The 14,539-nt window shown below is 42.0% G+C and overlaps 1 protein-coding gene across 4 annotated transcripts in view; it reads left to right on the top strand.

Annotated features, from left to right (window-relative positions):
* Window positions 1–14,539, top strand: part of LOC144511868 (uncharacterized) — an 87,953-nt gene that overhangs the window by 39,756 nt on the left and 33,658 nt on the right. The window lies entirely within an intron of this gene.

The following is a 14,539-nucleotide window of genomic DNA, read 5'->3' as shown; positions in this document are numbered from 1 at the left end:
TGATCAGAAGGTTTCCAAAAACACTGGAAATTTTGATCAGTGATTCTAATGAACACATGCTACTGTTTATAGCTAAACATTCCCATTTCATTGCTGCCATGAACCTTCTATGTTTTCCCCAAAGAGATCTCTATCTTTTGATATATCAAAGGTCATTTTCATTGCTTTTCTTTATTATTATGGGGATGGTAAGATCAGATTTAGCACTAAAAAGCACTAAAAAGAAATAACTTGCAATTGTATAGCATTCTTTGTCATCAGGATGTCCTAAAGTGTTTCACGGTCAACAAATTACTTCTGAAGTGTAGTCACTGAGGCAGTGTGACATGATGTGGAGATGCCGGCGTTGGACTGGGGTAAACACAGTAAGAAGTTTAACAACACCAGGTTAAAGTCTAACAGGTTTTGCTACCGAATAAACCTGTTGGACTTTAACCTGGTGTTGTTAAACTTCTGGCAGTGTGACATGGCAACAAGCTACAGAGAACGGGTTTTTAAAAAATTGATGTTGGTTCGGAGATAAATATTGATCAGGAGAGAACACCTTTGATTATCTAAGAAATAATGTCATGGGACCTTTTACGTATACCTGAGAGAACATACAGGGCTTTGATTTACTGCCTTGTTGCACCTGAAATACAGCACCTTCAGCAACCTAGCACTTCCTTAGTTCTGCACTGAAATGGCAGCCTAAACTTTGCACAAACATCTGGAATGGGATTGAACCTAGGAATGTAGAAACAGGAGTTAATGCCTTGAGCCAATCTGATTCCATTTTTTTTTAATACAATACGCCTATATCTAGATTTCCCAACTTGTGGAACTTTGTCTTCATAGTTTAACCCTTAATATCAAGGTAATCATTTGGTAAATCTACATTGCACTCCCTCCAAGGCCAATATTTTCTACCTAAGGTGCTTGCAGTATTCCAGTACCATAGAATCATACAGCACAGACGAGGCCCTTCAGCCCATAGAGTCCGCACCGACACATTAGAAACACCTGAACTCTCACTTAATCCTATTTGCCAGCGCTTGGCCCATAGCCCTGAATGTTATGATGTGCCAAGTGCTCATCCAGATGCTTTTTTTTAAGGATGTGATGCAACCCACTTCTACCACCCTCCCAGGCAGCACATTCCAGACCATCACCACCCTCTCGGTAAAAAGGTTTTTCCTTACAAGCCCCCATTAGTAGCTGTGGACTAACCAGGACTTCTGAATAGCTGAAACATGATTTCTACCCTGGAATATTTAAGTCCTCTAGATATAAAGGCCAGCATTCCCATTAATTTTTTTGATTGGGGTGGCACAGTGGTTAGCACTGCTGCCTCAGAGCGCCAAGGGCCTGGATTCGATTGCTGGCTTGGGTCACTATCTGTGTGGAGTTTGCACATTTTCCCTGTGTCTGCGTGGGTTTCCCCCGGGTGCTTCGGTTTCCTCCTGCAGTCCAAAGATGTGCAGGTTAGGTGCATTGGCAATGCTAATTCTCCCTCAGCATACCCGAACAGGTGCTGGAGTGTGGCGACAGGTGGATTTTCACAGTAACTTCATTGCAGTGTAAATGTAAGCCTACTTGTGACTAATAAATAAACTTTTTGTTATTTTCAGTTTCTGTTCATGATGTTTTAATCTAATTGGATCTCCACTGTTTCTAACATTTCAATGACAACAATTTTGTATTTGTTTAATCAGAGTACTTCAAGGTACATCATGAGCATTATGAGACAAAAGATGACATCAAGCTGCATAATAAAAGCATGTTCAAATGAGGTAGATGATTTTAAGTGTCTTAAAGGAGGGAAGCAAAGTCAAGGTTTTGGGAGAGAATTCCAGAACCTCGAGCCCAGACAATTGAAAATATGGCCTTCACTGGTAGCTTGATAAAAATCAGGCATGCTTAAGTGGCCACAAATAGAGGGGCACAGATAACTTGAGCAGTTGTGAGGCTGGAACAACTAACTTCCCCAAACCCCTTTCCTGACGCTAGCCTTTTAATGTAGCTTCCCCTTCTGTTAACCTCACCTAAGATTAATGACCCTCTTAAGCAGACATTATTATCCCTCCCCTCTGTCTTTCAGGACAACCCCTTATTTTGAAACTGCCCTCTAGCTTTAGATTTCCTCATGAGGGAAATATTTTCTCAGCATCTACCCTGTCGAATCTCCTCAGAATCTTTTATGTTTCAATGAGATCACCTCTTGTTCTTTAAACTCCACTTAATACAGGCCCAACCTGCTCAACAGTTCCTCACCGGACAACTGCTTCATCCCAGGAATCAATCTCGTGAACCTTCTCTGAGCAATGCAAGTTTATCCCTTCTCAAATAAGGAGACCAAAACTGTTCACAGTACTCTCGGTCCAATCTCACCAATGCTCTATACAATTGTAGCAAGACCTCTGCTTTTATATTCCATTGCCTTTGTAGCAATGGCTAACATTTCATTTGCTTTCCTAATCTTGCTGTACATACATGCTAATTTTTTGTGATTCATATATGGGGACGTCCAGATCCCTTCGTGCTACGGCATTCTGTAGTCTCTTTCCGTTGAAATAAGATTCTGATTTTCTATTCTTCCTACCAAAGTGGACTACCTTGCATTATCCCACATTAGTTTCCATCTGACAAATGTTTGTCCATTTATTTAACCTATTTATCTCGTAGGCTCTCTCTGAACTTCTCACCTTGATGAGTTGTTGCAGTGAACTTGCAAATGATATATGCTGCAGCCACAATGCTATTGTGATGGTGAATGGGGTGCCAATCAAGAAGTCTACTTTGTCCTGTATGGTGTCGAGCTACTCGTGCTTTGTTGATTCTACATTCGCAAGGCACGTGGAGAGTATTCCATCACACTCCTGACTTGTGCTTTGAGGAGTCAGAAAGTCGGTTACTTTCTCATGTAGCTCAATATTTACGTAGCTAGTTCAATTAAGTTTCTGTTCATTGGTGGAGGATTCAGTGAGAGTAATGGTGTTGAAATTCAGGGATAGGCTCTGTTGTTGGAGATGGTCATTGTCTGTCACCTGTGAGGCAGATGTTTTTTGCCATTTAACCCAATTCTCTGCATATGGGTGTAAACTGTTTAATTACTTGTGAGTGGAACTGAACACTTATCATTAGCGAATGACCCCTCTTCTAATGGAGAGAAGGTCATTGATGAAGCAGCTAAAAATGATTGAGTCTAGAACACTGCCCCAAGGAATTCCTGCAAATGTCCTTAGGCTAAGGCAATTGGTGTCTGACTTATGCTAAATAAGTCTCCAGTAGTGGAGAGTTTTCCGATTGGGGCTTCTTGATGTCATACTCAGTCACATGATATCTTGATGTCAAGGGCAATTATACCCACCTCATCTCTGGAATTTGCTCCCTTGTTCACATTTGGTCCAAGATTGTCATAAACTGTAAGGGCAAGTGGTCGTTGCAAAATCCAAACTAGGTGGATCAGCTACAAGTTGCATCACTTCTGATGATCAAGAATAGGCTGATGGTGCACTGATTGGATTTGTCCTGTGCTGTAGACAGGACATGCATGGACTTTGTATCACTTTGTCAGGAACAGCTTAGCTAGAGATGTGACTTGTTCTGCAGCACAAGTCTTCAGCACCACAACCTGGAATTTGAGGGCCCATAGCCTCTTATGTATTCAGTGTGCTCAGCAGTTTCTTGATATCACAGGGAGTGTGTTGAATTGGCTGGCTCCTGTGATTGTTGGGACTTGGGAAAACACCAAGATGGCTCATCCACTTGCAACCTTCAGCTAAAAATGCCAAGTGGTCCAGCCTTTTGAGAATGGGAACATTCATGGAGTCTCCTCTTCCATTGTTGCTTAATTGTCTACCACCAATCATAACTGGATGTGGCAAAATTTAAGCGCCTAAATCCTATCTGTTGGCTGCGGGATCACTTAACTCTGTCTATCACATGCTGCCTCTGTTTAATAAGCACAGTCCTATGATGTAGGATCAGCAGGTTAGCGCCTCATTTCTAAGTATGCTTAGGGCTGCTCTTGGCATACTTTCCTCCACTCTTCTTTGAACCAGGGTTGATTCTCTAGTTTGATAATTGTAAGGTGAGGAATGTACTGGGCATAGAGGGTACAGATTGTGGTGGAATACAATTCTGCTGCTTATAGCCCACGGTGTCTCATGGATGCTCAGTTTAAGCTGACAGATATGCTCTGAATCCAGCATGGTGGTAATGTCACACAACACAATGAGGGTATCCTAAGTGTGAATTCAGGACTTTGTCTCCACAATGAATATCTGGGACTCATGCCCATCAGTATTGTCACAAACAAATGCATCTGTGACAGGTAGCTCTGAGGAAGATGTCATGTAGATTTTTTCTTGATGTTGCTTCTTTCATCTGTTACAGGCCCAGTCTGGCAGATATTTCCTTCAGAACCTGTCAGCACACTCTTGAGGTGATGGATATTGACGTTACCCACACAGAATAAATTCCATGTCCTTTCCACAGTGTTTTTTCCCAAGTGGTGCTCTACATAGAGGACTACTGCTTCGTTACCTGAGTGAAGGTCAGTAGGTAGTAATCAGCAGGATGTTTCCTTGCCCATGTTTGACTTCATGCCATGGGACCTCATGGGCCCAGAGTCACGAAGAACTGTCAAAAGAATTCCCTCCCAACTATAGACTACTCTGCTGCCATCTCTAGTGGGTCTATCTTGCCTGCACAACAGGACATACCCAAGGAGGGTGATGAAGGACTTTGGCTGAAGGGTCTGATTTTGTCTTTCGGGTTGTTGCTTGACTTGTGCTAAAATTGGAAAAACTGTCCCACAAACCAGCCCCCAGATGTTAATGAGGAGGACTTTTCAGAGTTGACTGGGTATACCAAAGCTTCAATTGGGCCAAAACCTTGGCCAATGCTGGATGGTCCATCTAATTTTATTCTTAAACTTTTTTGTAGTAATTGAATGCAACTAAGTGGCTTGCTGGGCTGTTTCAGAATGAGGTAAAAATCACCCACGTCTAGCAAAATACATGTTAGGTTTAGTATTGGAAAGTGCTCATGCTTGATCAGAACAATGCTTGGTTTTGAAACTCCAGATGGTTAAAAAGAGGGCATCACTTTGTTTCTCTTTCTACATGCTGCCACACCTGCTGTCTTTTTCCAGTGTTTTCTGTTTTATTTCAGATTTCCAGCTTCTGCAGTATTCTGCTTTTATTTAAATGAAAGCAGGATGCTGTTTAAATGTGTTTGCTTATAATATCCTTTTGAGAAAACTTCCGGAATATTAAATAGCTATGGTGACCTTTTCCAGTTTGGATGGTCTGTATAGTTGGTATTGTAATTCCACTATTGTTTCCCAAAATTGGATGGATTGAGCAGATTACAACTGTGTTCTGCTTTTTTGTATTTGGACTGCATTTTTTTCAGGCAGTGTGATACAATGCTGGATGCATTAGGGTTATGGTTCAATCGGCAATCATGTTTCAAGAAGATGAGAAATGATTTTAAACAGCACTGCACACCCTCTGCTCCTCGATAATTTTTGCACATTCAGACATACTATATACAAATTTAAAATTTGTCCTGATTTTCCTACCTCATGGTTTAGTATACAATCCACATTATCACTCTTCTATATTTTTGACCTCTGTTGGTAAAATTGATTGGAGAAATGTTGGTCATAGAGCACTGGAACTTGCAAGCGAGATCTGAATTTGTATAGTGTCTGATCACAGCTCAAATGTCCCCAAGCACTTCACATATAATTCATTGCTTTTTGGTAATAGTAACTATTATGACAGCAAAACGTAACTTGCCTCTGGTGTTCCTCCTACTAATAATGAAATTAATATTGATACTACAAAGTAATTTTATTTTTTCACTGATAACTGAATATTTTGTTACTGGATAATGACCCATTGAAATTCACCTCAAAAGTTGTATTTTGTGTCAACCCTGTGCAACTCAAAACCTGATTGCTTAGTTGCTAAATACTATTTTACTTTGAATAATATACCTTTTCAATGACACACTTTTATCAATTTGAAATCAGAAAATTAATTCACCCTCCACGTCATGACCTTATCAGGTTTGTTAACTTGTGTAAACAGCTGTGATCTCAGGACTGACTCTGGAGAATATAATGTTAACTTGGCACTAATTGCATTGGAACTGCTTCTGGTTGTTCTGGTAACATCCAATTTGTAACTTGAGCCTTGCTCCTACAAGCCTTCTATATCCGCCTTTAGACTGAACATTATTTGCAATTCTTAACTTCCAGTGAATGTATGAACCATCATTATGTATTTTTTAGCAATTTGTGTTGTATTTTATCTATAGTCTTTCCTTAACTGCTTTTGAATTTCTCCATTTTATAATACATTACAACATTTAAGACTCCCTGAATTTTGACATGGCATTGATTAACTACTGGAAAGGAACTGGATAAATATTTATTTGGGAACAGGAGGTTGGAAGGAGAGAGGAATAGGCTCAGCACTCTGTCACACAATATCTGTAGGGCTGGGTAGGTTTGGAAAGAGGTTGAAGATTTGTGCAGTACACCTAAGGGTTGAAAACTGGAGATAAGAGGCTAAATTCTAAAAATGCTCCACAGATAATAAATTAAGGATTATGCTATTGCACAAGTAGATAACCAACTCACATAAAGGGCAAGATGTTTTCATTTGCTTTTAGATTCAGTGCGATCAGTTACTTCCAAAGAAAGTATCTACACCAGACTTGAATTTGTAATACCCAGTAAGAATCAGAGAGCTGGGGCAAAACCTTTTCTGGGGAGGGGATGGGAAATATATCTACAAATTTCAGATGCCTCACTTTCAGGACAAAGCTTCATTAGTTATTCATTGATGAAGTTTAAAACTGCAAACAAATTATTTTCAAGTAACTTAGTGCAAGATGAGATTAAGTTTGGCTATCTATTTCTGAAGGAAAAGAATCGTGTCTTTTACCCTCTTGTACATTTGAAGGTCAATTAAACCATAATGGAACAAAATGCATTAACACATAATTGATTTCTTTACAAGGCAATAACAATTGAAAAGAATGAGCGGCAGGATTTTCTTCACTGGTTGTAAGCAACACAGATTTTGATGGTTATACAAAGGAGAAACTTAGACCTGTACTCCAGAAAGCTACTTGATGAAGGAAAGCACTGAGACCCAATTCTTACCCAATCAAACTTTTATTAACAGGTGAAATATTACAAGCATAACTCAACTGTACCCCAGTTTCAGTGCATGTCTCTTTATATCTGTTCAAAAATGCTCTCTGTTTGCATAAAATTAAATGTAATTGATGTAAAATTAACACTGTGACTTGGGGATCTGAAATGAATACCGAACTGGACAACCACAATTGATGTCCCAAACATTTCCACGTGAGGCATAATTTTCAGCTATGCTCTCTTACCCAGCATACAGCAAAATGTGCTACATTTGACTACACCACCCTCATCCACCATTGCTCACACACTACCAGTATTGACTGCTTATTGTTTCTTAGTTGTCTGCCTGCTTGTCTGGCATCCAGTACTTGATGAACATCAGTTTCATCTAGTTGGGAAGATCAGTGACATTTCCTTTGGGGAAGCAGATGTGTAGTGCAATTGTCAGTGGACTAGTAATCCATGAGAATGTTTTCGGAATTTGGATTTAAATCCCAACACGGCAGATGGGGAAATTTAAATCCAGTAAAATCTGGAATGAAAAGTCTATGACGACTTTGCCACAAAAACCAACATGGTTCACTAATGTCCTTCAGAGAAGGAAATCTGCCATTGTTACCTGGTATGGCCTACTTGTGACACCAGTATGGTTGACTCTTTAATACCCTCTGAAATGTCCTAGCATGTTCAAAGGCAGTTAGGGATGGGCAATAAATCATCCAACGAATACATTCAAAAAATCATAAATACCACATCTCTCTTTCTGATTCTAATACCCTCAAAAGTATTTCCTCAAAGGTCTACGGTTGAACCAGATGGTTCAAACATAAACCCCATATACTCTCCACCTCAAAAAAACTGCCTTTGTGCACATATGTAACAATCTCTGCTTCAGTTGCTGCCGAGACTCTCATCCAGACTTAACTATTCTACTGTCCTGGGCCTCTCATCCGTTCAGCCCTTCAAACTTCAGCCCTTCAAACTTCAGCCCTTCAAACTTCAGCTCTTCTGAAACTCAGCTATCTGAGTCCTATTTCGCGCCAAGTCTCATTCGCCCAGCTGACATTGCTAACCTATATTAACCACCATTCCAACACCCAACACCTCCGATTTGGAATTATTTCCTTGTTTAACACCCTTCACAAACCAGTATTTATCCCTCATGCAACAGCTAAAACAGATGATCTGTTTTTTTTCAATGCCATTTTTGGAGCCTTGTTATGTCAAAATTGGCTGCCTTCAAGAGGGATTTCATTAACTATAAAACACTTTTTGGATGTTCTGAGGTTTCAGAAGATACTATGTAAATGAAAATTCTTTTATTTATGTTTTTATTAAGGCCATTTTTTAAAAAGGCACAAATTAGCAGCTGACTGTCTGCACCCCCTTCAAGACCCACGGCAGTTAAATTATTCTCTGCTAAAGTGTGCAAGTGCTTTCAGATTTTAATATATATTATTTGGAATGCCAATTATAAGGTGGTATTTCCAGAGATAAATAAGATGCAGTAAACTATATATTTTTGCTAAAGTATGTTGGTTGAGTCTGACCCTTGGAATGAAAAGAAGTGAGGGGCACACCCAACAGTACCAGGAAGTCAGATTTTGCACGAATTAAGTACTGCTAAATGAGTAACTATCTGAATTGGTGTTGGCTTATTAGAAAGATTGTGCACAAAGTCATTTTAAAAATCCAATATGTAGGGAGAATGTGACTTGGTGTGAGTTTGGACATGGGCAGCAAAGCTTTGCAAAGCTTAACGTTTACAGAAGGAAAACGGGAGGCCAGCTAGGAGGGTATTGGAAAATTTAAATTGAGAGATATGAGGCATGGATGAGGGTTTCAGGAACAAAGAAACTGATGTGATAGGGAGACTGTGGCATTGTGTTCACTGCACTAGCAGTCCAGAAGGCCAAGCTAATACTCTGATGACACGCGTCTAAATCCCACCATGGCAGCTGATGGAATCTAAATTAAGTAAATCTGGAATTGAAAGCTTGTCTCAGTAATGGTGACCGTGAAATTATTGTCGATTTGTTATTTTTTAAAAAACATTTAATATCCTTTTGGGAAAGGAAATCCGCTGTCATTACCTGGCCTATATGTGATGACGTTGACCTTTTAAGTGCACTCTGAAATGGCTTAGCAGGCCACTCTGTTGTATCGAACCACTAAAGTCTAAAAGGAATGAAATATGATAAATTACCCAACATCAACATAGGCGGTGAAAACAACAATGGCATACAGCCTCATTGATCCTGAAAAGTCATCCTTTCTCACATCTGGAGCTTATGCCAAAATTGGGAGAACGGTCCCCAGACTACTCAAGCCCCTGACATATCGTACTTACTGAATAATACCTTTGAGACACGTCCCAGACCATACCGTTACCATTCTTGGGTATATCCTATCCCACCAACAGGACAGACCCATCAGAGGTGGCAGCACGGTGGCATACAGTTGTCCTGGGAATCCTGAACATCAACTCTCGACCCCATTAAGGCTCATGGCATCACCTGAAAAATAGGCAATGAAACTTACTGCTGGTTACCAACTGCTGCATTTCCCTTGCATCACCATCATGATAAAAGGGACAGATTTTAAATAGATCTAGCAAAACAGGGCCTCTGTGGGTCATCAGCAGCAAAATTGTATTTGGTAATCCGGAGCATCATGGCCTGACATATCCCATATTTATACCATTACCATCAAGCCAGGAGATCAACCCTGGATCAACTAAGTGTGCAGAAGTCAATGGCAGAACCAGACATACCTAAAAGTGAGGTGTCACCCTTGTAGAGTTACAGTGCAGGACTGCTTAAGTGCTAAACATCAGAAAGCAACATGTAATAGAGCTAAACAATCCCACAACAAACGGATTAGATCTAAGCTCTGTAGTCCTGCCACATGCAGTCAAGAATGATGGTGTACAGTTAAACAAGTAACTGGAGGAGGCAGCTCTACAATATCTCCCTCCTCAGTGAAGAGGGAAACCAGCATATCGGTACAAAAAACAAGGCTAAAACATTTGCAACTATCTTCAGCCAGAAGTGCTGAGTGGATAATCCATCTCCACTTCCCCCCGAGGCCCCCAACATCACATGCCAGTTTGATTCCCTCCATGTAATATCAAAAACCAGCTGAAGGCACTGGATACTGCAAAGGCTTTGGGTCCTGACAACATTCTGATAACACTTCAGCTCCAAAAGAAGCTGCACCCCTCAGCAAGCTGTTCCAATACAGCTATAACACTGGCAATTTGGACAATGCCTCGATACGTCCTGTCCACTTAAAAAAAGGACAAATACAACTCGATCAGTTTCACTTCATCAACCAAAGAAGGTGTCTTTGGTTCTATCAAGTGGCACTTACTCAGCAGTTACCTGTTCAGGGGCCACTCAGCTCAAGACCACTTTACAGTTTTAGTCCAAACCAGGACAAAAGAGCTGAGATGAGAGCGACTGTCCTTGATATCAAGGTAGCATTCAATCGACTGTGGCTTGGAGACGATGGGAATCTGGGTGAGGGTGGCAAACTTTCCAAGTTGGAGTCCAGGCAGCACAACGGAAGATCACTGTTCAATCATCTCAGTCCCAGGGCACCACTGCAGGAGTTGATTCTTATGAAGAAAATAGTTTATGAAAGAACCCAAGCAGACATGTGTGCTTTTCAGGCACTTTCCTATGGCTGCATTCACACTACTTTTGGACTCTCTCTTTTATTTTTTGTTCTGAGGTTGTTAATGGTCCTGGCTCCTGCCCACATGTGGGTGGTTGGTCACTTGCCTCCTGAAGAGGGCGGCACGGTAGCACAGTGGTTAGCACTGCTGCTTCACAGCTCCAGGGACCTGGGTTCGATTCCCGGCCTCGGGTCACTGTCTGTGTGGAGTTTGCACATTCTCCCCCGTGTCTGTGTGGGTTTCCTCCGGGTGCTCTGGTTTCCTCCCACAGTCCAAAGATGTGCGGGTTAGGTTGATTGGCCATGCTAAAATTGCCCCTTAGTGTCCTGAGATGAGTAGGTTAGAGGGATTAGCAGGTAAAATATGTAGGGATATGGGGGGAGGGCCTGGGTGGGATTGTGGTCGGTGCAGACTCGATGGGCCAGATGGCCTCTTTCTGCACTGTAGGGTTCTATGATCTATGAGTTACTCAGGGTAGTGCCCTGCGGTCAGCTGAGGAGAGGGATTCCCCAGCATATCTTTTGAGGTATCCCCAAAATCTAATGCTGGGGAGCCAGAAAGTTACTGGCCATTATATTGTTAGCAAATTTGGCTGTATGGCAATGTGGGGAAGTAAATTGTGAGGAGGATACAAAGAGCCTGCAAAGAGATATAGATAGGTTAAATGAGTGGGCAAAAAATTGACATATGGAGTATAGTGACAGAAAATGAGGTTAGGAAGAATAAAAAGCACTTTTTTATTTAAATAGGGAGGTTAGCATGCAAATACAACCAGTAATTATGAAACCAGATAAAACATTGGCCTTTATTGCAAAGGTGATGTAGAAAAGTCTTGCAACAGCTATATGGGGCGATAGAGAGATCATACTTAACTACCTATGGTTTTGTTCTCCTTATTTAAAGAGGGCTATACTTTCAGTGGAGACAGTTCTAAGAAGGTGCACTAGGTTGATTCCTGGGAGCCTATAATCATCAGAGTTTAGAAAAATGAGAGGTGATCTTAATGAAATGTAGTAAGGTTCTGAGGATGCTTGACAGGATGGATGTTGAGTGGGAATCTAGAACTGGAGGCATAGTTTCAGAATAAGGGGTCATCCATTTAAGTTAGATATGGGGAGAAATTTATTTTCTCAGAAGCTGTAATATTCAAGAAACAGATTTTTAAACTATAGGAGAGTCAAGGGTTATGGGAACAGACAGGAAAGTGAATTTGATGCCAAGATCAGATCAGCAATAATATTGAATGGGAGAGCAGGCTCAAGAGACAATGGCTTTCTCCTACTTTGAGGGGCAGCATGATGGCACAGTGGTTAGCACTGCTGCCACACAGCGCCAGGGACCTAGGTTAAATTCTAGCCTTGGATAACTGTCTGTTTGGAGTTTACACATTCTCCCGTGTCAACATTAGTTTCCTCTGGGTGGTCCGATTTCCTCCCACACTCCAAAGATGTGTGGCTTGGGTTGATTGGTCATGCTCAGTTGCCCCTAGAGTCAGAGAGATTAGCAGGGTAAATACGTGGGGTTACAAGGGATTAGGACGTGGGTGGGATTGTTGTCGTGGCAGGCTTGGTGAGCCGAATGGCCCCTATCTGCACTGTAGGGATTCTAAGATTTCTTAGCATGGAAGCAGCACTCGGTCGCGACTATGATGACACACCATCTCCTCATTCTTCTCCACTTGTCTGCAGCCTTTAACCTGGTTGATCACAGCATTCTCCTGCACTCCTTCTCCACACTTGACTGGTTAGATGAAACTGCAGTCGACTGGTTTCGATTTGGTCTGTTGAGTAGCAGCCAGAAAGTCATGAGTAATAACATTTCTTCCTGCTCCAAACCTCTGCTGCTCCCTCAAGAATCCAACTTCAGCCCCCTCTATCTCCTCATTTACGTGTTGCCACTTAGCAATGTCATCTGGAAACACAATGGGCACGATCTTTAGGTCCCGCTGTATTAGTTGATTAGCATAACGGGACAGGAAAATAGAACGTGACCCGAAAAATAAAAATCGCATCAGATGGTTCGGGACCCTCCCCAGCAACTTTTTCCTGTGCAAATAAAGTTGTGCCCAAAATAGATGTGACGTCAATTTCCATGCATTTGAATAGGTTTACATCTAATTAGCGAGCTTGGAATGGCCCTTTCCTCTAGCTTTCCCACCTCTCTGGCGTGATGTCATGCCAGCACAATTCACACATGGTCGATAAGTGAAGGGGAGAAAGAAGGTCAGTCCCATTGAGCAGCAGCCCCCGGAGTGCAAGGGGGTTTCTCCGGCACTGCAAAGTTGCTGGGTGAGGTGGGGACTTGCATGGGTGCTGAGGTTTCGGAGGGGAGATATTTGGCCACTGAAAGGCCAGCCTGGGCCAGAGGCCGCAGCAGGAGACAAGGGGCTGCCAGTCAGGAGACTTATGTTAAGATGAGACGTGAAGGCTCAGTTAGGGCGCTTGAGAGTTACAAGTTAGCCAGGAAGGACATAAAGAAAGAGTTAAGAAGAGCCAGGAGGGGACATGAGAAGTCTTTGGCAGGTAGGATCAAGGAAAACCCTAAAGCTTTCTATAGGTATGTCAGGAGTAAAAGAATGACGAGGGTAAGATTAGGGCCAGTCAAGGACAGGAGTGGGAAGTTGTGCGTGGAGTCTGAAGAGATAGGAGAGGCACTAAATGAATATTTTTCGTCAGTATTCACACTGGAGAGGGACAGTGTTGTTGAGGGGAGTACTGAGATGCAGGCTGTTGGACTGGATGGGATTGAAGTTCATGAGGAGGAGGTGTTAGCAATTCTGGAAAGGGTAAAAATAGATAAGTCCCCTGGGCCGGATGGGATTTATCTTCGGATTCTCTGGGAGGCTAGAGAGGAGATTGCAGAGCCTTTGGCTTTGATCTTTGTGTCGTCATTGTCTACAGGAACAGTGCCAGAAGACTGGAGGATAGCAAATGTTGTCCCCTTGTTCAAGAAGGGGAGTAGGGACAACCCCGGTAATTATAGACTGGTGAGCCTTACTTCTGTTGTGGGCAAAGTATTGGAAAGGATTATAAGAGATAGGATTTATAATCACCTAGAAAGGAATAATTTGATTAGGGATAGTCAGCACGGTTTTATGAAGGGTAGGTCGTGCCTCACAAACCTTATTGAGTTCTTTGAGAAGGTGACCAAAGAGGTGGATGAGGGTAAAGCGGTTGATGTGGTGTATATGGATTTCAGCAAAGCGTTTGATAAGGTTCCCCATGGTAAGCTTTTGCAGAAAATACGGACACATGGGATTGAGGGTGATTTAGTGGTTTGGATCAGGAATTGGCTAGCTGTAAGAAAACAAAGGGTGGTGGTTGATGGGAAATATTCATCCTGGAGTTCAGTTACTAGTGGTGTACCGCAAGGATCTGTTTTGGGGCCACTGCTGTTTGTCATTTTTATTAATGACCTGGATGAGGGCGTGGAAGGATGGATTAGTAAATTTGCAGATGACACTAAAGTCGGTGGAGTTGTAGACAGTGCGGAGGGAAGTGGCAGGTTACAGAGGGACATAGATAAGCTGCAGCGCTGGGCTGAGAGGTGGCGAATGGAGTTTAATGTGGAAAAGTGTGAAGTGATTCACTTTGGAAGGAGTAACAGGAATACAGAGTACTGGGCTAATGGTAAGATACTTGGTAGTGTGGATGAACAGAGGGATCTGGGTGTCCATGTGCATAAATCCCTGAAAGTTGGCA

The sequence above is a fragment of the Mustelus asterias genome, chromosome 2, assembly GCF_964213995.1.
Source record: "Mustelus asterias chromosome 2, sMusAst1.hap1.1, whole genome shotgun sequence".
Lineage (NCBI taxonomy): Eukaryota > Metazoa > Chordata > Chondrichthyes > Carcharhiniformes > Triakidae > Mustelus > Mustelus asterias.
This window is presented reverse-complemented; position numbering and strand designations above follow the sequence as displayed.